The 25747-nt window shown below is 42.2% G+C and overlaps 1 protein-coding gene across 2 annotated transcripts in view; it reads left to right on the top strand.

Moving 5' to 3' along the window:
* PLCL1 (phospholipase C like 1 (inactive)) overlaps positions 1-25747 on the top strand; it is a 228928-nt gene that overhangs the window by 77541 nt on the left and 125640 nt on the right. The gene's annotated exons all lie outside the window — the stretch shown is intronic.

The raw sequence follows: 25747 nt of genomic DNA, 5'->3' as shown, positions 1-25747 counted from the left end.
TCCATGGGCTCCTCTCTTCTCACAACATGTTCAGGGCTTCCTGGTTGGAGGCTTTTATCTTCTTTATTTTCATTCAAGTGGTGTGTTTGCAGAAGATCATCTGGTTCTGGGGAGCCTTGGCTCCCTTCTAGGCTTCCAACCCAGCTGTGGGGTTTTTTTCAGATGCAAACCCTTCTCTTGGGAATTTCTTAATCCTTACTTTGATTGGGAAGATATTTTGGTGTCCCTCACAGTAGTTAATTGGCTGTCCTTTTTTGCTTTGGGAAATTATGAAGTCCCTTGGATGTGGCTGAACGAGATAAGAAACTGCCTAGACAGTTAAATCGAGTTCGTTCAGGGTTTAGCCAAGCAGAAGGGCTCTTCTTAGCAAATGAAGCAGAATGACAATAACTCTTTCCAGGCTATACAGTGACCAACTCACAGAGCATATAGTTTTTGCGTTATGAATCCTATGGCCCATATAAACACTTAACTTTATAATGACATTTTAGGCAGTTATGTAATTGGGCTGAACATGGGCAGCTTGCTTTGGACTCTTCTCTGAGGAAAAATGAAGTACAAATCAGTATGTTGTGAGCCACAGCTCTCTGAAATCAGTTACATCTTTCAGGAGACTGATTTAGAAACACTGTTAGTAATTGATTGGTCTGATGTACTTTATGGAAAGTTCAGTAATCAGGATACTAACTAGAGTGGCGTATCATTTTACAGCAATGATAAGAAACTTGTCTGGTGAATTCTTTGGGTGTTTCTAGTGCCTTGCTTGGTTTGCAATACCCCTGTGCTTGTGTTACTCTCTTACTTTTCACAATAAGCCGTGAAGTGCTAGTTATCACAGAGGAGTTGGATCTTTCCACAAATTGGCTTACAGGAATGTTTTAATGCATCCGTGGCAGTATACTTGACTGTCTCTCCTGATGCTGTAATTCAAAAGCAGATGACAGCTGCAGATAAAACGTATGACATAGCCTATGATTCACATGGGAATGGAAGAGGAACCCCTGAGAAATATACTTTCTCTTCAGGGAGAAACATCAACATGTACAGTTGAGTATGTCACTTAATAAGCTTCCTTGGTCTGCAGGTCAGATCTGACATTAACCAAAGTGACTTGGAATAATTTTGATCGGATGGCTTAAAAGGTCATACGTAAATTGCGTTTTGTGGTCACAGATGATTTTCTAATGGATTACAGGCTTTATCATGAAAGCATTGGGCACAATCAGTTTATACTTACAAGGGGCTCTGACTAAGACTGATTAGGTGAAATTAAAAAAAAAAGCAGAAAGTCAGACTGAATTTCTCTTGGGGTTCATGGGGCTTAATTTCTTCTTAGACACTGAGACCCCTTCAGTTTGGGGTTTATCTCTCAGGCAAAATAATCACGTTCTGTGTAGGGGCATCTGAAACAAAACTGGATGAAGTACTAGAAAAAAACCTGTCAAGAGCAATCCAGCGTTAATAGTAAAATGGACTGAATAACCTCAGACTGTCTGAAAAGGCCATGTTTACTATGTCAGCAGAGAGTACACTACAAAGTCTGGCATATCATGATTATTTTGCTCCTACTATACAAAAATACTGCAATGCCTCAGATATGTCCTGATAGAAGCTGATATAGCTTTGCTGTATTTCTGTCCTTTGGATCTTGTATTGATGTAGAGGCAGACCATTTCCACCATGTGTTTTTACCTCTCAGATACCTCAGGACTGAGATATTCTAGCCAGTAGTACAGCTGATGGGGACATGGGGGCTTTTTTTTAAAAAAAAACCAGAAAACAAGACTCTATTATTCATGTTTGAAGCCCATCTTATCAGGATATGCATGAACCTCTACCTTCTTGCCACGAATAGAATTAAGGGAAAAGAAGTGTCCAGACAGACAAATGCAGTATTAGTGTAGTTAAGGACATGCAATACATTTCAGTGGAAGGGTTGCAGAACCTGGTTAATGGTCGTAAAGATTTTACATGCGTGTTAATCCCACAGATGCCGCTGAGTGGTTAGCTGCTCACAGCTTTGAAATCGGGTGTTTGTGGAGGGAGCGACTGTGATGGATTTGTGGGAAGTCATTTTATGAAAGCTTATTCATGAGAATGTGGCTGCTCATGAGTATCCAGTTGATATATTCCCACAGACCAGGGAATGAATGTAGCACCAACTTGAGTGGAGAACTGTGTTCCTGAAAGTCAAACACAAGTCTCATCACATTTGATGCTGTTTTAAATTCATTTTTAAGATTCCAAGGTTGACAGTCCTTGTTTGGTAGATTCACTTGAGCCTGTAGGTCCTCCTGGGTTGGCAGGCTATATAAAAGCACAAATGTTCATTCAGTGTTCAGTCTGCAATTGCTGAAATAATTGTACAATCTATATATTTCATGTATTTATTCAGATGTGATATTTTTATTTACTATTTACTGTTCCTGATGTGTTTAGATTTGAATTAAAATGACTTCATAATTTGGTTGCATTACTAGGTAGTGATGAGATGTGGGAATAGCTATATTTCAATACAGAGGATATTGAGGTAATGTCATTTTAAGAACAATTTCTTGTCTCTCACTTCTTGGTACAAAAGAGCTAATTTATGTTCATTTGAAAGTGATTTTCATTTGTAATGGTAGGTCATGCTGAATAGTGTGTGACAGTATGACTCAAGTTTTTATAAATGACATCCATATGGTTGGCTTGTTTTGAAAAGCAGTTTGAAAAATAATATGGGCCAAAGCATAAGTCTCTGCTGCTCCTTTTTCCGTCTTACTGTACAGAGGAGAGTGCTTGTTTTTTGAATGCCTGAAACAAATTGTTATTTAGAATCAAAATTGCAAAATGGTGCATGTTGTTTATACATTGTATTTTTTTTTTGTTTGGTTGGGATTTTGTTGTTGTTGTTGTTTTGTTTATTTTTGGAGTGGTACTGAGAAGTGTGAACCAGATATTGAAAGCAGGCTGTTTTTGTAGAGGGTGATCATGGCTGGTGAGCCTGCATTAAGAAACCCGTTTGACTTCAGAGAATAATTATAGGGTAGTCAGTAAATGTTCCAGTCCTCCCGCGTGGAGTATTCCTAGGTGTGGCTGCTGGGTATTTACTGAAAGAGTTTGGGATAATAGAGTATAGTAAATGAGAAGCTAATTAGGCAGAGGATACAATGAAACTAAAAAACTTATGATGCAAACCCCAAACATATCTTTCTAAAAAGCATTTCAAGCTCAATGGACAACTGGTTTGACTCAGTAAACCACTGTTACCTAAAACTGAGGAGCTGCAAAGCTGCCTTCTGGGTTATGGTGTTGGGAAGATGGGTGGCAGTATTTGGGTGAGCATCTTTAGGAGAAAAGTAACTTTCTGCCTGAGTAGATGTTCTTGGGAGACTGTTCCCCTCTGTGACAAAATATGGGAAATGTTTCTTGGGCAGCCCCCCCCAAGTTTATTTAAGAGATGAAAATTTGAACACACTGTTTTCCATAGCCCAAGAACCAGACTGTTCAGCATTGGGTCATCAAGGACTGAAAAACTTTATCCATGAAAATCTGAGTGATTGTGCCAAACAAGCATTCAGCATAAAAGCTTCATTTTCAGATTATTTGAAATTTGCTACTCAGCAGTGGATGCATGGTAGGTCTAGTAGATGTCCAGCCATATCTAGGCATGAGCGTGGAGTTAAATATATGAACTTGCCTTCCCCGGGCAAGAGTGAAGGTCTGGACCCTTGGCACACTGTTACATAGAGTAGTGGTCTTAAAATGTCTGCTTTGCTTTGGGCTTTAATTTGGAGTTGAAATGTGGAACCATCTAGCACATTTCTATGGCATTTAACTCTTAAAAGCAGGTTTTAAAACTTATTTTCAGTTTTCTTTTACAATAAAGGAGACTGCAGTAGATAGAAAGAATACAGTCATGCCAGACCTTCATATAGGCAAAAATGTTTGCCACCATAACCTTGATTTACAGGATTCATTTATCACATTAGTGGGAGGGCTGGATTCAGGTCACCTTGTGGGATCCTTCAGATATTCATCTTGCTGTAGGTAGTGCAAGCCATATCAAATGCTTCTGGATTGCAGGTCCCATAATAATTGCTCATAATACGCATATAGTATGAAACTCGAGATGCCCTTCCGAACTGACAAGCAGTAAGGGAGAAAACAAAGCACAGTAGCAAACAGAGGCTGAGGAGAGTCAGCAAACACAGCCTGCAGATCTGTGCAGGTGACTCCCCTGTTGGGCTGCATGTCACAGATTCACACAGACTGGTCAGGGTAGGAAGGGGCCTCTGGAGATAATCTACTCCAACCTCCTGCTAAAGCAGGGTCACCAAGAGCAGGTTGCACAGTGTCATGTCCAGGCGGGTTGTGAATGTCTCCAGAGGAAACCCCACAGCCTCTTTGGGCAGCCTGTGCCAGGGCTCTGCCACCCTCAACATAAAGAAGTTCTGCCTCACGTTCAGATGGAACTTCTTGTGTTGCAGTTTGTGCCTGTTGCTTGTTGTCCTGTCACTGAGCACCACTGAAAAGAGCCTGGCCCAGTCCTCTTGACACTTGCCCTTAAGGTATTTTGTAGAATTATAGAATCGTTTAGGCTGGAGAAGACCTTTAAGATCAAGTCCAACAGTAAACCCAGCACTGCCCAGCCCACCGCTCAGCCATGTCCCTGAGCACCACAGCTACACCTCTTTTTAATACCTCCAGGGGTGGTGACTCTACCACCTCCCTGGGCAGCCTGTTCCAACACTTGGTAACCCTTCTGGTGAAGAAATCTTTCCTAATACCCAAACTAAATCTCCCCTGGTGCAACTTGAGGCCATCTTCTCTTGTCCTATCTCTTGTTATCTGGGAGAAGAGACCAACCACCACCTGTCTGCAACCTCCTTTGTAGACATCGGTAAAATCCCCTCTCAGTCTTCTCCAGGCTAAACAGGCCCAGTTCTCTCAGCCTTTCCTCACAAGGGAGGTGCTCCAGCCTCCTCCTCATCTTTGCAGCCTCTGCTGGCCCCTCTCCAGTAGATCCCTGTCTCTTGAACTGAGGAGCCCAGCGCTGGACACAGCACTGCAGATGTGGCCTCATCAGGGCAAAGCAGAGTGGGGCGATCACCTTCCTTGACCTGCTGGCCACGCTTCTCATGCACCCCAGCATCCCACCGGCCTTTTTGGCCACAAGAGCACACTGCTGGCCCATGGGCAACTTTCTGTGCACCAGGACTCCCAGGTCCTTCTCTGCAGAGCTGCCTTCCAGCAAATTGGCCCTTAGCCTGTATAATGTCAATTTGACCTGTTTTAGGGCTGGATCACAGCAGAGCATGTGGAGGACTTGTGGCCATTTTTAGGCTGTGACGCTGCCCATCTCCTACTCCAGGAGTCTCCTGTGTAAGAAGGAGACAACATAGAAATAGCAGTGACCTCACTGTAATGAAAAGGTTATAAAGATTGACAAGCAGACTTTGCATCACCTTAGGTCCCCTCTCTTACACACTTTAGCTTGTCTGTCCATTGACTTGTATTAGTAGGGCAGGATCCACAGTCTGTTAGACTAGGCCATGGGGAAATTGAAATTGATGTTTATTATACCCAAAATAGCTGAAATAGGCCAATAAGGTAGAGGTTAACTCCAGTAAAACCTGGAACTTCATATGATGACAGCAATGGAAAACAATTTCACTTCAGACTAAAGAAACATCCTTATTTCTGTTTTTTGAATAAAGTAAAACACTTTCCAAATTTTCTGTGGCTTTAAAACTGAAATGAAGATCTGTTCGGTGGAAGCTTTCATAAATGTGACATGATGTGGAAACTTGGAATATTTTACATATATAATAAAGTTGGTTTGTTTTATGTGGAAAAAATATTCACTGCTTCTGCAGTGGCAATTTATATTCCTGCAAGACTGCTGTCTAGATAAAGAGTAACAGTTTTGCTTGCAAGCGGAAGCAGGGTCTTAAACTGCTAGACCATCTTCTTTGTATTACTTTTACATTTAATTTATTTGTAGTATCACATGCAGGGATTTAGGCACAACATAGATGTAACAGGCACTTGTTAAGAATTTGGAGTCTAATCCATTAAGATTTCTTATAAGGCTTCCACTGTATTTATGTTGTTTCCATATGTAACAAGCAGAGAGAAACAAGCGAGTACCAATCTGGTGATGTGGCAGTTTGTTGTGTACCCCCCTGCCATGAGGCATCACGTCTTTGGGGAGCGCTTTTGTCAGCCGTGGCTAGAGGCCTCGGGGGAGCGGGTCTTGCTCTTCCTGCACCCCATCTCTCCCTGGGAAACAGGCAGGGCTTGGGAGCTTGGGCTCCTCGTGTGCCTCTCCCATGGCCAGGCTGCGGAGCTGAAGGGAGAGAGTGCTGGAGGGCAGGCTGCCTTCACTGCTAAGGTAAGGGCGAGGGACAGATTCATGCCAGTTTTAATCCTTGGAAGCAGGGGTGTGCATCTAGGAGCAAAAGTCTGTCTTGTGCTGGTCTGAGGTGGTGCAGCCAGGCTGTCTCCTGTAGTGCATTTGCTAACATTTTAAACAGTGCTATTTTCCTTCTGAAACAGAATTATCCAGAAAAAGTATTTGAGGAAGAGGGACCCAAACTGCCTTTGCAGAAATGACTCACTAGCCATTTTAAAGCCTAATGCTCTGTGCTGTCTCTTGACAGCTGGATTTAGTATTAACAGAGGGAGAGAAGTTGGTCTGTAGTTCACTGCGTTTTCCGCTGAGACTGATGAGTAATGGGGAGCTGATTTGTAGTGGTGAGTTGGGTGGAGAAATCTTGCGCTCTGTAGGAGACAACCCTCTGTGTGCAGAGAAGGTGCTGTGCAACTAGTGCTCCTTTGAGGGAGCAGTGTAAATGGGGATGGCTTGCTGGGTTGTCCCTACTGTGATGGAGTCCTTGAGATGATTTATAAAAAAATATATGAAAAATGAATTGTTGTTTCAAAGAAACTGGGGGGGGGGGGAAGGGAGTAGATGGCTGATTAAAATGAAAGTTTTTAAAAGGTTGTTTCAGGGAAAACAAAACCCCTCGAACTGGACTCAACATTGTTTTAGTAAAAAATTGTATTATAGTGGGGGAAAAAACATGACTTAAACATTTGTAGATGTGCAGTGAAGCTTCCTGAATTCATAATTCTGTAACATTGGTTGACCTACTAGGAAAACTCTTCTGAAACATGCTCTCTTTTGGGTAGGTTGGTACATCTGTCAAACCAGAGAAATAGGAAATGGAAGGTAGAAGGAAGAGTAATAAATTAGTGGTGTGAACATATTCATCAGTCTCAGTACAGATGGTGCAAAAGGTATCACTAAATTGACTGGTGAGTAAAACCGTGCTGTTTTAGGCTTTGACTAGTCCCAATGCATCCTTCAAAATCTGGCAATCTTATGAACGCTGAAGCTGGATTTCTGTCTAGTTGATGGTGTTTACGTGTAGATGTTGCTGCTGTTGGGCACATGAGGACTGTTGGGATACCTGCTGTTGCTGCAGGATCTGGCTGTCGTTCAAAAAGGCACTCAGTATAAGGCTGAATTTCAGTTATCAAAACTACCATTTGGAATAGGGATGATTCTTCTCCCCCACCTCGTGTTTTAAGGTGAGGAGCGAGTGCTCATGTTCTGCTATTAAGACCATGAAACAAAATTAAAGGCCTTAAAAACATCCTCATTTTTTTTTCTTTTTTTCTCCGGATAGTATGGTTATGAGCAGTAAAGACAAAGATGAGACCGGTTGAAAGAATTCACTGATTTCTGTCCCTGCGAATGTGCAAGGCCATGGTGTAATCTCTCTAAACAAGGTGATGGTCTAAACATCCATTAGTGTGGTTAAGAGCCAAATGTGGTGGAAACACTTTGGAGCTATGATTGTGTGTGCTGGAGGTTTCCATCAGGATGTGGATAAAGGCAAGCCTCCCTTGAAGTAAATGTTACGTTCTCCTTCAATTCAAGTGTTGTCTACTGAAATTGCAACCATCAGCAAAAAAATGCTGTTCTCTCAAATAACTGTTTTCCTTTAATGTTAGAGCATCTCCTTTCTGGTTTGGTGTGTCCCTCCACCCCCAGCTGTGCAGTGGGTTGCACAGATGGCCTACCATAAGGAAGAAGGAAAAGAAGGATGATGCTTTCTGATGCATTTATTTGTATACAAGTCCCAATGGACCTAAGTATTAAATAGCTTTTTAAGTTGTCTTGAGTATACAGAAGACTGGGCACACGTCACTAAAGCTGGATTATTATTTTTTTAGCAGATAAAGTGGATTTTAGTCTTAAAGCAGATTTTTAGTAGAAGCTTGTAAATGGCTGAACTTGAGTTTCTGAAAAGCAGAACATATTGGGGAGAAAAGCAAATGCTGGTAGAGTAGGAAATAAGATTTAAAGGGAAATCTTGAAGCTGCTGTTGAGACTAGCAGATACAAATCACCTCTGTTACTTTTTACACTGAGAAGTGTTTGAACAGATGATATGAAGTACTATTGGCTATAAAACCTGCCTGTCTGTCTGGTGAGCAAGTGACAAAAGTCAATGTACCAGAACCCTGGCGGTCAGTACCCACTGAAAAGCAGTTCTCCACTAATCCTGCATTATAAGCTTTGGCCGTCTGCTAAATGTCAGGATGGATAGGCTGGTCAAAAAGAGGTTAAAGAGCTCACCTCACATCAACATATGTTATTACACTTTTTATTTTTCACTTTCTTGTTTCCATTGGTGACAACTGCTCAGCTGTTGCAGGGGGAGAGGGAGGCATCTTCATCTGCAGTTGCTTAAAGCTGCATTTAAAATGCAGTTACTGTTTAGATATGTCTTGACTGAAAACTTAGCTGAAAGCAGTATGTTTGCATGTAAAGTACTAGAGATGGGCTCTGAACCTTTACATGTAAAGGGCTAGTCAATATTTTTGGCAATTAACCAATTCTTATGGTTAATGAGTTACCTGTCATTGCATGATAGCGGTTAGGATGCTGTGGAGTTGCAGCTACAGGGAGGAATGGCGTGTGTTAGGAAAGTGTGGACGCCCTGAGGTTGCAATTTAGGCACTTTTAACTTCGTCCTTCAGCTACTGGAGAGGAGGAGGAAATGATCCCCCTTTTCTCTGCTTTTACTATTTGACCTTGGAGACTCTATCCATAGTCATTTATTGTGTATTTGGGTTATTTCTAGCTCACTGTACAGTTCCGTGAATGCTTGTGCTGGAAGAGTGCAGGGGGTGGGAATATGCTGTTAGAGGGCGCAAAGCAGAGGTCCTTTCCTTCTCCCCCTCCTGACAGCAGTGCCAGCTTCAGTGGTCCTGCTGCTTCTTTTGCAGTGTTTCCTATGTCTGCCCTCACCTACTGGTCGGTGTTCTCACAAGCCACGGGTTGAAGTTGATGTGTTTTTTCTTTATTTCTGGGTGTCGTGTCCCTCCCCAGTGTTGCTGAATCCTGCTGGATCTGAATTGTGCACACCCCAATTTTACTCTATTGACAAGGTAACAGGCAGGACTGGGCCAGCAGTCTCTAGAAGAATCCAGACAGAATTGCTTGTCTTTTACCTACCAAAGTTACTAACTTTTTGCAGAGAGAGTTTAAACGCTGCAGAAATAAACAACAAAATACAGGCTTGCTAAAGGAAGCTTCCCAGGCATAGGTAATTGAGAAAGTGGTTTTTTTTCATGCTTAAGGAATGCTTCTTTTCAAGGGGAACTTTTTTGAACACGTGCCCTTTCTTTGTAGGCCACTTTGTGTGTTTTCCAGTGTGGGATATATTTACAATTTAATTGCAAACTGATGCTTGACAGTGAAAGTTACTGTAATTGAAATCACCTGTCAGTAAACTTAAAGACAACATTGCAGTCTTGTCTTTCTGGGTGTCTTCATGAACTGAAGCATGAAAGCATCATCTAGAGGTGTCTAAATATAGAAAATAATTTCTTTAGAACTGCAAGTACTGATATCCTCTGGAGATGTTTTTGGTTATTGTCAAGTTGTTCTACACACATATGAACATGTAGGTGCCTTGGTTTCTTATAGCACCTACAGTATTCTCTCATTCTTCTAGTTCAAGACAGAGGTATACACCAAGTAAACTGGAAACAATGGTAAGAGAGATTTTCACCTTCTGGCTGCAGAAAAGCAGTCTGGTTTGGAGTGAGGACAATGAAAAGACTTCCTGAAAAATCAACAGAGGAGGTAGCATAGTGTGCTATGTGTGGGCAGTTAATTGAGTGCTTTGAACACAGAAAGGGAAGCTCTGAATGCATGATGACTCCTAGAAGGAATGGAATCGGTCCCACAGGTTTCCAAGGGGTTCAATGTCTTTGGTTATCAAGTTGAAGAAGTTGGTCAGCCCCTTAATAAATCGGGAATGATCGGTAAATTTGGTGGGACTGAAGGTAGAGCATGCAAGAAGCAAGTGATCAGCCCCAGCTCTGGAAAAGAACTGTGTGGGTTCAGTGCCTGTGAGAATGATGGAGCCTTAATTATGAACTATAAAATAAATCTTGCAGGCCACCGAAGGACGGAAAACCAGTTGTAAGGGATGTACTCACATTTACTTACAAAGATGTGCAAGAAAGTTCATTGTATTCAAGCTTTAATTTTAAGACATGCTAATAAAAATGAATTATTTATGGAAAATATTTCTATCTGTAAGTGAATCTTCTTTTTATTATGTGTGTGTTTCCACATGTGCATCTCACATACCAATAAGTACAGTCTATTCGCATGTACCCCTTCATGTGTTATAACTCACAGCAACATACAATTTGAAAAAAATATTGAAGATGTGATTTGCTACATAAATAAGCCTTTTGTCACAGTAACTACTTTTTTCAAGTTTAAAAGGATGGGTTGTTTTAATAGAGCATCTTGATTCAGAATGATTGTTTTGCACAGCTAAGGTGTAAATGTGCTCAGACTGTGGCTAGTAATTAGTGTTTCTTATTATCAGGTAATAAATTTGCCTAGGGACCTGAGACACTAAATTGACATAATTGCCTTGTGATATGGAGATGGATATTTGTTTTTCCACAGACTTACCTTTCATGTTGTTGAAATGTATTATTGATCCATTCTCAAAGAGAGAACAGTAGGAAGAGCAGAGAAATTGGCCAGTATGGGGCTCTACAAGCAGGTAATAAAAGGCTCAGGTCAAAGAGTTTGAACTCTAAATACTGTTTGTTTTCATTGAGTGTCTACCCCAGGGTCATGATGCAGGATGGTGGCAGGAAAAGAGGAAGAAAGAGTAAGATCTTATGTGGAATTGCAGCGATGTATGTTTGTATTTGGTGTAAGCAGATGAAGTGAAGAGGGCTGTAAAGCTGCTGTATACGTGGCCCATTACATTTTACTCAGAGATGCCAAGCAGAGCTGCGGTGCAGAAGGCTGTGAAATGATTAAAATTCTCAAATGGTGGTTAACATGCTTATCATCGGTACCCTTATTTGAGCTTTATGACTGTTAATCACAGGAGGCTGCATTGTGATTAAGCCCCACTGCACTGGTTGTGAATAGCTCTCCAGCTTGAAACGGGAGGAGATGGAACGGCATGAAAGCATAGCTGGCTGGCAAACATAGCTAGCAGAGGGATGAGGTGACAGTTGAAGAGTCAAACTCTTCTTTAATCCAAGCAGGCACAGAATTAGATTGCAGTCCTGGAAAAAGTCAAGTAGACTGTTAGCATGGCTGGGTGCCAGGCTCTTTCTTTTCTACTTGCTTCAAAAAAACATGGTAAAGTTTGAGTTGTTAGTGAAATGTTAAGACCTGTGAATACAATCTCATTCTGTTAGTCCCTGTATAGCTGGTATTTCCCATCTGGGATCAGAATGAATGGGTGTATGGTTATTAATATGTAATGAGATCTTACAGAAACAATAGCATTGCAAGCAAAGGAAGAGAGGGATTTAGCGAAAGGAATTGTTCATTGGAAGTTAGGCTTGCTATGCTGGCACGTAAGTGATAGTAGGGCAGGCATGGTCCTGAAGGCTTGTGCCAGTGTTTTAAAAGGTGAAAATAGCAGGATGCTTGGTCCATGAAAGCAGGTGCCCTCCTGACATTATGCTGTATCAATTCTTTTGTTCTACTTTCCTGCCTTTTACCACATTTTCTCATTCCACTGTGAAGTGTTTGGGGCAGGGACCATGCCTTTCATTTGTCTAGAAGGTGCTGCTACTTGTGAGGGACATTTTGTTGATTGCTAGGGGACCAAGAGCATCAATAATAGGGCAAAATTCTTTTAAGTATCTGCGAAGATGCATTTTCCCCAATATGTGTGGGAGCCTGTAATCACTGGTTTTCTAAAATCTGAAGTTGCACACTAGATAAGGGTTCAGTCTGTACTCAGACCAAGATGTGTGCTGCTGATTGTCCCGTATCTGGGCTGGATGGGTGTTGAGTCTGACCCAGTTGTTGCCCTTGTGCTGTCTCACATTGTCAGAGCAACCCCATTAGAGCTTGTGTCTCTCCTGGGCGAGGAAAATGCCAGAAAACCTCCTGCCTCCATAGGACATCACTCTTTTAATGATTACAGTGTGTTCAGTGCATGCCGTGTGTTGTACTGTACTATTTATCAAACAGTTCCACAACTTCAGCTTGATCACCAAGGAGTTCAGAGGCTGATCGCTTCTGATTGAGCTCACCCTTACTGTAGCAACAGACACCTTGCACTCCAGTTCACAAACAACAATACATTGTGGCTTTTCTTATTGGAAGATGGAGAATGAATATTTTTTAATGCAGTTTAGCACATTTTTTCCAAAGCTTTTATCACCCAGAAACTGTACAGTGATAGAACCTGAACCTGCTGTGCCCAGTCTTAAAATGATACAATTTCCTATTAGTGGCCAAAGAATATCAAAGTGGTCAAGCATCCATCACAACAAATAATAAATCAAACAAGAAAATTTAAAATGCACCTTATGTAAAAACAAATAGTAGGCTATCAATGTAGGTAGTTACAGGTCAGTATTTACACACAACAGTAAAAAATGCACCTGGTCACACTGGGTTTTCAAGCCAGGGTAAAAGGAAGAGCAGCAGCTGTAGGAGAGAGGCTGCAATGAGGCATGAAATGATGTTCTGGGCCTGCCTTTCCTGTAGGTTTGGAGAGGTTCAGGGGTGGTATTTTGTCACAAAACTGAAAAGTTTGAGGCCCTCTGACGACCCACTGTGGAGGCATCCATAATGAGTCATGAGTAGTGCCTCAAGGAAAACACCCAAGAGCTTTTGCAGCCTCTTCGCACTTGTGTTTCAGTCACCAGATAAACATGGTGTTCCTTGGCATGCCACGGTGCTGGCTTGTGTACAGACATGTCCAAGCGAAAATCTGTCGTGTGAGGAAGATGCAAAGAGTAAGCAAATGAGGAAAAGGCAAATAAAATTGTTAGGTATTAAGCTTAGGATATAAAAGGGATAGAGTTCTTAGTTTGCTACACAAACTTTTCTGGTGCTATTTCAGCAGCAGCATTGCACAGCATCTGGGCTATTTGCACATGGTGTTAAATTTGTTTCCCAAACAACTTTTGCTGATCCATTACGGACACAAATAGCCAACTAATATATACCTGGGAGAATACATTGATGGTACTCTTAATAGCCTCTCGCAATACATTGCTGCGTTACTTGTGTGATATCTTTAATTCTTCTAGAGCTTTTGTGGGCATCTGCCCCATTCCTCATCTGCAAGGTGGCATTTCCCTTGCACAACTGAACCGTGTGCATGTAAGAAAGGGCACTGGAGGCTGAGCAGAGCCTCAGGTAGACAGGCACTCTGAATACATGGCCAAATAGGAAAGGTAGAAAACAGGCACAAAATATTCATTTTTTTTTAAAAAAAATACTCTTTTGATACAGCTCTTGGATTTCAGCTTCCCTGCCCTCCATCCCTCGATGTGTTACCTTTCAAGTTTTCATGAGCTTCCAGGGTAGTTTCTCCTTCTAAGATCAAAAAGCTTTTCACAGTTGCACAGGTGAAGCTATGGTGGATTTGGGGTAGTTCAGAAAAGCCTTATGAAACGGAATTTCAAGAGCTGGATCATAAATATAACTGAGCAAAACAGATACGAAGGTGGTAGGCTAGTTCTTCAAAGTGTTGATGTGTGTGTCTCACACCCAGACCAACAAGTGAAACAGATTCAAGAATTAAAATGCACAATGTGTGCTCAGAAGCAGAGGAAATATAGATGCATAACCACGTAATGAGGACTGCTTCTTGTAAACAGTGCGGCATGAGGGCAGAGATGCTAATTAAGCATGTAAAACGAATTTGCAAGGATTTCAGAGCAGGGAAGAAATCTGAAAGCAGGCCTTGATTTTCTAGAGGATAGCATGAATGACTTGCCTTTATTAGTTATCAGGAAGACTCTAGGAATTCAGATTGAGCAGAGTTCAGAGCTCTTTAGGATCAGGAGGGGGACGTTCCAGGGATAGAGCAACAGTCTTGGCCCTTTCTGAAAAGGCAGATCTGTCCTATGTAATCAGAGTTCAAAAAAGAAAAAACCCCAAACCAAACCAAAATAATTTTTTTAACAATTATTTATTTTTTATTATTATTTAAATGAAACACTTATGACTTAGTTGGTGATTGACCTTCTAGCTCTCTCACCCTGATCAGTGCTTTGCCAAACTGTTAAAGGATCTTTGCTCAGCTGAGAGCTACTTGCATGAAGCTGTAATTGTGGGTTCTAAGATCTTTGCTCAGCTGAGAGCTACTTGCATGAAGCTGTAATTGTGGGTTCTAACTAGAGCCAGGGATGCTGACATGCCTCACCTGGGGGTTAAAGAAATCACAGTGTTTATAACTTTCCAAAGGCCAGTGGCAACTAAGAGAGTCTCAGCCGCAGTGATCTGTCACTGTCGTTGTCTTCCCATTTGTACAGAGCTGGGAGAGAGGGCTATTAATCATCCTGCCCGAGACCCGGGCGTGTGTGGAAGTGCACAGAGAATTACCATAGCTTCTGAACAGCCAACACGGCAGGCTCTGACAGTTGCTCCCTGATTTAGGTCTGAAGTAATGACAAATTCATCAGAGTCCGTGTTTTCTTTCTCTGGCCTCCTTTTTCCTTCTAGGCTGGTGTCAGAAGGCTGGTGTCAGAGCTTCCACCTTTTCTCCCCTTGAGAAGAGAACAGTCAATTTTTTGCTGAATCCCGCCCCCCCCCCCCCAAGCAGTCTGTGGCACAGCAACTAGTTTGGCAGGAGAGAATATAGGGCAGGGGTCCTCAAACCTTTAACCAGGGGGCCGGCGCGGATGCAGTGGCAGGCAGTCATCTGCGGCTGCTTGGTTTCCCCCCACAACCCCGGGCGGGGGGGGTTCTGTAAATACGGGGGGCCGGATTGAGGACCCTGGGGGGCCGTAGTTTGAGGACCCCTGCAACAGGGTATTTAGGTTTGTTGTATGTGTGAGCATTGAATTGAGGCAGTGGTGGTGGGGAAAGGGAGAGGAAAGAGCAGAGGTCCCTTTCTTCCTATATTCCTATATATTCTTTAAGGAACCAGCGGTGTGGGATGAGGGCTGGCGCTGGGCTGAATGTGCCACCTGACCTTCAACACAGCTGCTGGTGATCTGAGGGCCTTAAGGCTGGAGGTAGGGTTTGTTAAGGTTAAGTTTTGAAAACACAAGAGTGAGATTTTGTGTTTCTTGCTAAATCTGTGGTTCTCAGCTTTAGGACAGAGGTTGAATTGGGAAGAAGAGTTGTGCTAAACTTTGTGAGTGAAGTCAGCCACAGGCTGCAGGATTAGGAAAAACCTTTTTGTTGTCAAAAGCATGTAGGTAATGATTAATTCTGTTGCAGGTTTTGCTTCATCTAATTAATGGAAAGGCAACAGAGTCCATGATGGAAGTCTCAATTTTTAAAACCTACCAAGTGCATTGTGTTCACTGCACAGTATGAACAGGATTTCACCATTCTTGGGAGAAGTGAAGAGATATAAACTACTATGAAACAGTAGAAACTGTAATGTAAATAGAACAAACTGTAGATTAAAGGTCTCAGAAATATAAAGAATTAATATTAAACTTTAGCATATTTATGTTTCTGTCTGTCCTGAATTGTTATTCATATGGCTTGGTATCCTTGAAGCTCTGTAATTCATATAAAGTTTTGCTGTAAATTACTTTTTCATAAACAGTTTTCATTCCTGGCAACCAAGGATACATCAGAAGCTTTCTCATAAAAACAAATTTATTACTTATCGTACTGCTGGATTGGTTTAAAGAGATTAAGAAGTGAGTACGTGACATGATTAACAATTTAATTGAGTGTAATAGGAAGCCTGATGCTTTCTAGTTTCCAGCCTCATTGCTGCTTGCTCTTGTGCTTTACAAGGCTTTTTAGTTATTATTTTAAAGATCGAATTCAGCTATTGTTTCAGCAATATCCATTAATTTTGCTTTTATGAAAGCTTAAAAACATCTATTAATTTTGCTTTTATGAAAGCTTAAAACCACCTTGGAGCTTTAATGAATGTGTTGAGGTGAAATACTGTGGACTACTTTTAGGCTAGTGCTGAAAATATTACTCATCTTTTTTTTTAATGCAGCGGATTTTTGCAGCAGTACTGTACAATAATTTGTGCTCTGTTGGTGTAGATAGGATATTTGTGTGTATGTGGTATCTTACTTCCCGGAGGTAGCACATGACCACCATCGACTATGACTTGAGTTTCTTTAACATCTACAAATCAGAGGACAATATCCCTCATGCGCTGGAGGGTTTCAGAAGAGGAAAAAACAGACTTTCCCCTGTGTCCTTCAGAAAGTTTCCTTCTGTCAACTAGTCTCCTTTTCCAGTTTTTCTGAAAAAATCATATTGATTTGCTACTAAGGAATTCACCTTAAAGTACTAGAAATGTGTAAAGTTTGGCAAGTCTTTCAAAATTCCCGTACCAGTCTGATGAGCTGGGAGCTCCAGTCGTCTTCCCCAGTTTTGGGGATGTTTCCGCTCCAGCGTTAAATTTGGCTGCAATACCCACGCTTCCGCAGGATGCTCAGTGAGCTGTTCCTAAATCTTTGGATGGTGAGAAACCGGAGTTGTACTAAGCCATAGTGAAACCTGCCTGTGCACATGCCTTTGCATTCTCATGTCATTTTTCTACAGAGAGTAACAGCACGTTTCATCTTGACGTTGCTAGAACAACAGTTTTCTTTCTCTTGCACAATGTAATTTTGTAATATTCAAGACCTCAGTCTGCTCTGTAATGAAGTAAAGGCATGTAAAACGGTCTTTCAGCATTCCTGTCGTACAGCATGATATACGGTGCACAGTAAGAGGGGCTTTGTCTCTACAGAGCCTTTGGCACTTTTTTTTTTTTTTTATAAAGTAACAAAATCTATGTGCTGGATTGGAAAACTGCTAAGAATGATGGCAGTTTTTCCTCTGGCTGAGTCATGCTTTTTGGCATCTTCATTGTTAAGGGATAGGCAAGTGCTGGCTGAAAATGCAGAAAAAACATCACAACTTATCTTCACAAAATGCGTGAAGCCTTGGGCTTTCTGGGTGACTCCGGCTGCAGAGCTGAAAGTTCATGTGTCCCTGCAGAGCGCACAGGTAGTGCCAAAGGTTTATGTGCAGCATGTGGTCTTTTTTGTATATTCTGGTTAGTCTGTAGAGCAACAGCAGAGAAGGGAAGGTGGGTATGTATGTGTGTTAGTACAACAAATTGGATTATGGCTGTAGAGAGATGAGTTGGATTACTTTGCATCTTCCATTGAAGAAGCAATCAATTTTATCCTCTTGAATGCAGATCTTATTTAATGGTATTTTTGGTTGACATGTCTCAATTTTTGTCTCATGGGAGGTGAAGGAGCCAAAAGACTGTCTGCTCTGGTCACAGGCAGGGCAGAAAAACTTTTTTTCTAAGATGATGCTGGATTTCACCGTTGGGGACTGGGCAGAGTAAACTCTGGCAGGACACTTCACACCCCTCTGGCACCTTCTGAAGCACTGATGGCTAATGGACATCTGCTGTTCATTCAGCAGGTCTTGCAGGTTAGTGTGAGGTGATGTGGGGAAGATAGTTACAGGTGGTAGGTGCCTTCTCAAAGAGGCTTCAGATTTCTCTGGTGGAAGGTGTTGGGTATTTATCTCTACACACACAGTACCTCCGGGCTTCTGCAACACCTTCTACAAAGCCTACCTGTTAATTCCAGAGAAGCTCTAACTGGTTTTTGCTCATCGTTAGTCTCCAAAACAGAAATTAGCAGACAGAGCTTTTGAAAAGGAAGCTTTGGAAAGAAAGTCCTTTTGTTTTATGAAGTGTGCAGTAGCATTTCTTCTCATATTAAACCAGCCTAGGATTTTGGGATCACATTGAAATGCAGCGTGGTATGAATCGATGCTTCTTTCTGTGTTGTAGCTCTCCATTGTGCGTCCTCCTCCACAGAGTGGCTTAAGTGTTATATATGTGGGTTTGTCTTGTAAAGCTGGTAGAGTGTGATATCCTCCTGGTGATATTCTGCTTTCCTCCTGTGTGCATATTTTGGTTTTGTTTTTAATGAGGGTTGTTGATTTTGAAATTTATGGTGCCAGAGTAATTTCTGTTTAAGAGAAGTAAGGCAGGGTATTGGCATATCTGACCATCACATCTAGATGCTTAAAAGAGAAGCATGTTGGAGGCTGTAGAAAGAGAGTTGCATCCATTTAAAAATGGGAATGGCTATAAAATGCCACAGGTATCAGAATTACTTGTGTGATAAGTTTGAACTGTCTACTGGATCTGGTGCAGAAGATCTGACTTTAATTGTCTGTTTGAATTTGACAACCAACAGTGATTAAAGTTTTCCTAATAAATTTAGGAGGGAAATAATGAACAAGTAAACCATTTGAAAGACTGAAGTTCTCTTAGAGTTGCAAATGTCCTTGCAAAGTTGCTTTATAAATGGCCTTCGTTTGGTGTCACTAATGATGAAAATGCTTATTGTAGGTGTTCCTGAATTATATTCTTCCTAAAATATGGTCTCATTTTAAACTAAATTAAAAGATGGCTTAAATGAGAAAGCAGCTGTGTGTGCAACTAGAAAGTGGTAGGGGCCTGAGCAATTTGGAAGGTGAATATATTTAAGTTCTGGTCTCTGCTTTGTTGCAAAGCAACTCATGTAATTTCACCGATGCTTCCTAGCTTATGAAAGAGCAAATGAAACAGAGAAGATAATCAATATTTTTCTGACTACCCAGGTATAAGAATGTTGATTGAGTGAATGTGTGGGAAGTCACTGAGACGGAAAGCATGTGGAAGTGACTGTGTTATTTGGGTTGTCATTATTAATAAGACTGTTGACTAGAACTGCCCTTTTTGATGACCTGCTCCTTAATCCAAAGAGAAGGTTTTAACTGGGAAGAGTGAAGAGAACTGGAATTTATATCCACAGAAGCATAATACTAGCAACTTTAAAGAACTATTGTCAGATTCTGGGCAGGCAGTGCTGCCTGCATACACAGCCTGTTTGGGGAACATAAGGACATTAAATTCTGCAATTAATGCAGAGATCATTTTGCAGAGATAATGTTCAGCTTCCATAGAGCATCTATCATAGCTAGAATTAATAGGGGAAAAAAAGAAGTCTTGCTGTCTCCGAGTTATTATGGAAATTGTGTAAGGGGAGGAGTTGTGCTGCTGACAAGTTCTTCCTGGACCAAGTCCTGCAGCACTCACTCAGGCAAAGATCCCTCCCAAGACAGGATGAAATAATGATCAGAGTCAGTGGCAGATTTCCCACCAGTACTGCTGGAAGCAAGATTTCACCCTGCGGCTGTTGGAGAAGTATTTGGAAATTTCTGCAGGGAAATGTAGGAAGTAGGAAAGGAAGGAACAGTGCTTGTAAATCAGAAGTTGTACTGGTTGGAAGATAGTAATGCTTACGTGTTTTCTGTGCAGAAAGTCTCTGTTACCAATAGGTGTAACTGTAATGGAGGGGTTTTTTTGTGCGATTTTCTCTTACGTGCTGCAGTACCTACTTTTTCCCTGATAATGCAGGTGACTACTTAGCAATATTATGTGGTCTCAGCTCTGGGTAATTTCATGCAGACATGGTAAAACATGGAACAGGTTTTCAATCCTTTTTAGTTTGCAGACCTGTAACAGCTCTGCAGTGGAGAGGCAGATGTGGGTAGCGATGGTGAGCTTCCTGCATCAGGTGTTTTCTTAGTAACCTCTTGTGGACTCACAAGAAGTAGTCCGTGAGGTCTGCAGAGGATGCACGGTGCAGAGCACCGAGCTTCCACAGCTACTCCCTCATGTGCCAAGCATGCCCCTAAAATGATCATCAGACATTAAGGCCCAAAGCCTGCAAACACCAAACCTGAATAAAGGAGGGGCGAGTTTGTTAGCATTGCCCCTTTTGAGACAGAATTTAAAAGTACTTCTATGCAATTCTTAAATTCAGGTTTTCCCTCCTTTGTACAAGCAGGAAACTGTTCAAATAGTTGCCTAAATTGGACATGTATGTTACTCGATGTATACATGATTTAACAGTGTTAGCATGCCATCAAGTAACTGAAGTGTAAAAGAATTATTTTTATGCCACTCTGAATATTTTTAATTTGAATAGGAAAGCATTATTTTGAAAGATAAGTAATAGCCTTATGTAACCCAGCTATTAAAAGAGAAAATAAACCGGTGGCAAGGTTACATTCACACTGCATGACCATACCAAGCAGTGGCCTGTCTTCCTAGTGTGTCCTTTTATTTAGAAGCAACAACTAACACAAAACCCTAGAGAAATGTACACTTTAAATGGTTCCTCTTTGCTATGGAGGGCATGATTTAATTTTTGTTTTTAAATGACAGTTATTTGTCAGCGTCAGTGCCTAGAGGAAGGTGACAAGACTAACATTTTGATTCTGGATGCTGTCATAGAAGTATTGGTGGTAGCCCTGTGTCTTGCACATTGCCATGTGAACGTTTTCTGCTGGGATAAGTAAGTGTAATGCAAGTGTAGCTCAGGTGGTTTGGGGGAATCAAAGGAGCTTATTCAAGGACCTTGGTGTCTCATGCTTGAATCTGCTCTGACCACAGCCATCCACAGGCCCTGTAATAGCGAACTGCACACTCAGTAGTTTCTAAATAGTTTCCTTGGCCAGCTGCAGTTTTTCTGGCATGACACTTCATCACAACCTTGAATCTGTCCCCATTATAACTGTTAAAGCTGTTTTATCCAGTGGAAGTTTCAAAGGAAAACTAAGAACTGCAGTTGTTCCACCCCACAAACATCTGTTGGGAAGCTCGAGCTGATGGATTTGGTTGGGTTTTCTTTATGCTTGCTGGGCCAAATCCTCAGCTGTTGTTTAAATTTTATGTCTAAAACCAGAACCTTTCCTCCTTTATGGGTACCACCGGCTTTAATTTGCTCCAGATGTGCTTTATTATACCCCAGGGTTCGTTGGCATTAATTGCAGCACGATTATTACCCTGCAAGAGCTATTATAAAGCTACTGTGTTGTGCAGGCCAATGGGCTAGATAACTTCCGAAGGAAAAGCAAGAGCACTGGGTTTAGTTTATTTCAAGGGCAGCGCCTCTCTGGAAACTGGCTCTGTACAAGTGACACAGCAGCATACTAGGACCGTGTCCTCGCTGCCAGCTTGATTCAAATGCATTGTACGGACAGGTCACCTGCAACCTCTGCAGCAGCCTGTCAGGCCAGTTCCGTGTCATCATCCTCGCCCTTTTTTCTTTCTTGTTTTCTGCTGGCTTGGCCATTTTCAGCAGTAATAGAGCTTTGGCCAGCCCTTGCAGACCTGTGCCATCAGTATGGCAGGTGGCAGTGGCTGGCAGTGGTGAACAGCTGCCTGTGTTGCAGCTGGCCCCGTTAGACACAGACAAGGTGCTCCAAGGGGTGGCACCGGGCCTGAGCTGCCAGGGCCAAAGTAGAAGGAGCAGCCATGGGGCCAGTCTCGTGGAGAAAGCTGAAATGTGCATTAAGTTCATCTAGGTATACTCAGCATAGAATTGTTTAGGTGGGAGAAGACCTTTAAGATAATCAAGTCCAACCATTAACCCAGCACTGCCAAGCCCACCGCTAAACCATGTCCCTAAGTGCCATGTCTGTGTGTTTTTGGAACACTTCCAGGTGTGGTGACTCCACCACCTCCCTGGGCAGCCTGTCCCAGTACTTGACCAATAATTTTTGCAGTTGGCTTGCTTTTGTTGCTGTAAGTCATTGTTGGTTCAGTTTCTTTCTATCACGTGGAGAGGTTAAAGAATGTGTGAAGACCTATGTGGGTGTCCTTCCAGCGACAGCGGCCTGTACTGGCTGTGTCCTCTTTTAGGACTGACAACGCAGGGAGTTAATTTACAGGAGATACTTGGTGCGTTGCACTGTTAGCTTCTTTGGCCTGTGTCCCGTAACAGACAGGAGATGGGAAAACATCAGAGGCTGGACGGGGCCTATAGTTCCTTACCTCTTACGCAGCCCAAGCTGTCTATTTTGGCTGTTTACCTTCAGGGATAGAGCTACCACTTGTGCAGATCCCTTCAGCTCATCACTCAGCTTGTCTATACGGCTGCGACTACAAAGGCCAGCGGATTGCCTTTAAAAGTATGCCAGAGTGAAAACAGATATTCCTAAAGGCCGAGGTCTGGTTTTCTTTGGTGAAAGGAAGGAGCAGATTTCTGTGTTTTGTGACACTAGGTTAGTACCTGGAGTCACATTCCCAGTGCTTGTTCTCACGTGCACTCGGCAGTGTCCACGTGCATTTCGTTGTAGTGAGTTCTCACTAGAAGCTGAGAAAGACCTGGGTCAGTGCCTTTTGCCATAGGTGTCTTGTCCCCCCCAGCCATGTTACACACATCATGTGGCTCCTGGTAAAACTGGCAAAATTCCTATTGATTTTCATGGAAATACGATTAGGCCCAGGTGAGTGAAGTCCTCGTTCCAGACTCATACAGCAGAACGCTGCCTATCTGGACCACTCTCCTTGTCCTGAATACCATTTCTGAAATGAAGGCTTTTGTTATGTATATGCTTTTGTAAATTGGCCTCTCAGTATTTTTATCTTTTTTTATTTAATCCAAGAAAATCCCAGTGAATTCAGCTGAATGGGAATTAGTGGGTGGTGCTGAAGGAGACTGGGGCACTGCCCTGAGGAGGTGATAGAGACGAAGTTGGCCAGCTCCACAGGGTCAGGCTGCAGGTGGGGCTGTGAGAAGAACCCACTGCTTGTGTCAGTAGGACTTTCTGTTTTAAATCTAGTAGAAGGATTAATTTCTGTGAATGAAATAGTATTCTAAAAAACTGCTTTAAAAACTTCCAGTGTTTGATGGAGAGTGTTGCTCTTCCAGCTGTTGAGTACAGTGTTGTAGAGCTCGGCTGGCTGGCTTAGATTTTCTTTAAAACTTCTCTTAGAAGGGTTATCATGCACTGTTAAATTCTGCAGGATTTTTCTGTTGCAGGAGGGCTGCAGATTTTGGTCCAGTCTTCATTAAAAGGAAGTCTGATAGTTCACAACTTGGAACTGGTCCTGTATTTCCATAGCAATAAAAGCATCCAAATAGCATGCAACTGAAATAAAAAGCCATGGAAGGACAGATTCAACCAGCTTATTTTCCTGAACATATTTGGAAAAACAGAGGGAAGGGATCTGTGAATTTTTAAATTTGAAGCAATATAAAAAGAATCTTGAACTTTCAACCAAACAGGCATGTAATTAAATTTCTCCCTGCTCCATAATTTTCTATTGTACCCTTGTTACCTTTTTTTGTCATATCTATTTGCATCTTCACAAATCCAAAATATCTTAATTTGAATAAAACAAAAGCCTATTCATGCTTGTCCTATTCATGTGGTTTACAAAGTACAAATGTTCTTTGAAAAAAACAGATTTCATTTCAAGAGTCTGATAGTTGTCTGTCATATGTGGTCCTTCTGTCACAAAGAAGAAGCAACAGAACTAGACATAAATGGGCTTGCTTCAGCTTGCTTTGGTTTCGCTCCTGTTTTGGCTGAGCTCTCGCTGTTGCTCAGTGAATAATACAGTAGGAAAATATTCTTAGGGTTGTAGCTAATTGCACAAACGAAAATAGTTTTCCACATGTTAAGTTTAAATGGAGAACTGAAAATACTTCTCAAAATCTCCACTTTCCCATTGTAGGTAATATCAGCATGACCTTAAAGACTGCAAAATTTATTATGCTCTTGGAAAACGTGGGCAGGCTGTATTACAGTGATAGAAGTAATAGTGATGTACAGCAATGTCAGTCGGGTTAGAATGAGGTTCCAGTTTATTTTGATTTTTATGTGATGCGTGAGAGTGAGTAGCTGGCAAAAGGTAGTATGTTCTTGCATTCCAAATTAATTATATTTAATTAAATTTGAATTGAATTAAAAGTAAGAATTAGTTGAGGTTGTTTTCTGATATTTCATATGGAATAATCTCTTCAGTAATGACTTGTTAACATGGACCAAGATTTTTCACCCCATGGCTCTCAGTGAAGGCCAGGTGGAGCGGGGGATCCAGGCGATCGGTGGGCAGGCACCCCTGTTGCTCTGTGGTGATCGGGGAGGTGCTGCGGTGCTCACCTGTGCTCACAGGCAGGATCTGTGCTGGGTGACCGCTGGAGGAGCAAAGACTTTGCAGGATTAAGCTTCAAGTCAGTAGGGCTAATGAAAACTGAGTTTGAAAATCTGAGCAGATAAATAACTCCTTGTCTAGGTGTGTGTTTCTGTTTAAGAACACCACAGTCTTCAGGTGCATCTGAATATCAGCACTGCAGACATCTTCAGTGATCCCACTGCAGATGTGCTCCCGGTGGAGGGGAACTCTTACCCCTCAGAACATACTTCTTGGCCAGCCCCAGTGCGTCTCACCGTGCGGTGACCCTGCAGTCAGGTGCTGAGCCTTTGCCTTGGTCCCCAGGCATCATGTCCACACGCTGGGCCTTCTCTGGAAGGTGAGAAGAAATTCCCCTCACTGTGCCTGCCCTGGTTATCCGACACGGAACTCTGCAGTATCTTTTCTGCAGCTGCAGGTGTGGGAGCAACAGCTCTCTGTGTCTTCCCGTAACAGCTCTTCCTCAGCCAGAAGAGGAAAATGTTCTTGCTCTTGGTCTGTGCTCCCAGCTGAACAGTCACTTCTTGGGGTACCTGGGAAAGGAAAGGGAGGCAGCCCTGCAGGCTTTTCTGTCGAGGGAGGGACCTTCTAGCAGTAGCTGTATAATAGGAATAGGGCAATGCAGCACAGGCTGAACACCGGAGTGTGTAGGATGTCCGGTACATTTTGAATAACAATGAGTTATTGTAGAAAACTGTTAGTGAACTTACCTAAACTGACCGGGGGTTATCTGGAGAATTACATCCTCTTCTGAAGGAAGAACAAAAAACTGTTCTGCATTTTTATAGTATGGGTAGTTATTGGTCTATTTGTATTTGTTATGTGTTCTCCAGTGCCACCGTGCAGGGAACATCCGCTGAATGACACACACATTGTCTTTGGGGCGCACCTGAGAGTGTGGGAATACATGCAGGGTATTTCAGGGAGGCTGCCTGCCACAGAGGCGTCTTCAGTGGTGTCAGCTCCTCAGCTATGTGCCTGCATGAGACTGTACTCAACATTTACAGGCTAAACTTAGCAAGGGAAACACAGGGAGCTGTCAGTCATGTCTCTCTAGCTGTCAATATAATTTATGTTTAAGCACAGACTGAAGGGCACAAGAAGGAGCGTTACTGGCAAAGTAATACAAATCATGGTTGGCAACAGGTTGCAAATGCGGGAGAGAACTGAGAATGGATGAGCAATGGAATTACAAAGTAGAGGGAGGCCTCTGAAGGATACAGAGATCATAAAAATGGAAAATATTGG

This window comes from Falco cherrug, chromosome 8 (assembly GCF_023634085.1).
Source record: "Falco cherrug isolate bFalChe1 chromosome 8, bFalChe1.pri, whole genome shotgun sequence".
Classification (NCBI taxonomy): Eukaryota; Metazoa; Chordata; class Aves; order Falconiformes; family Falconidae; genus Falco; species Falco cherrug.
This window is presented reverse-complemented; position numbering and strand designations above follow the sequence as displayed.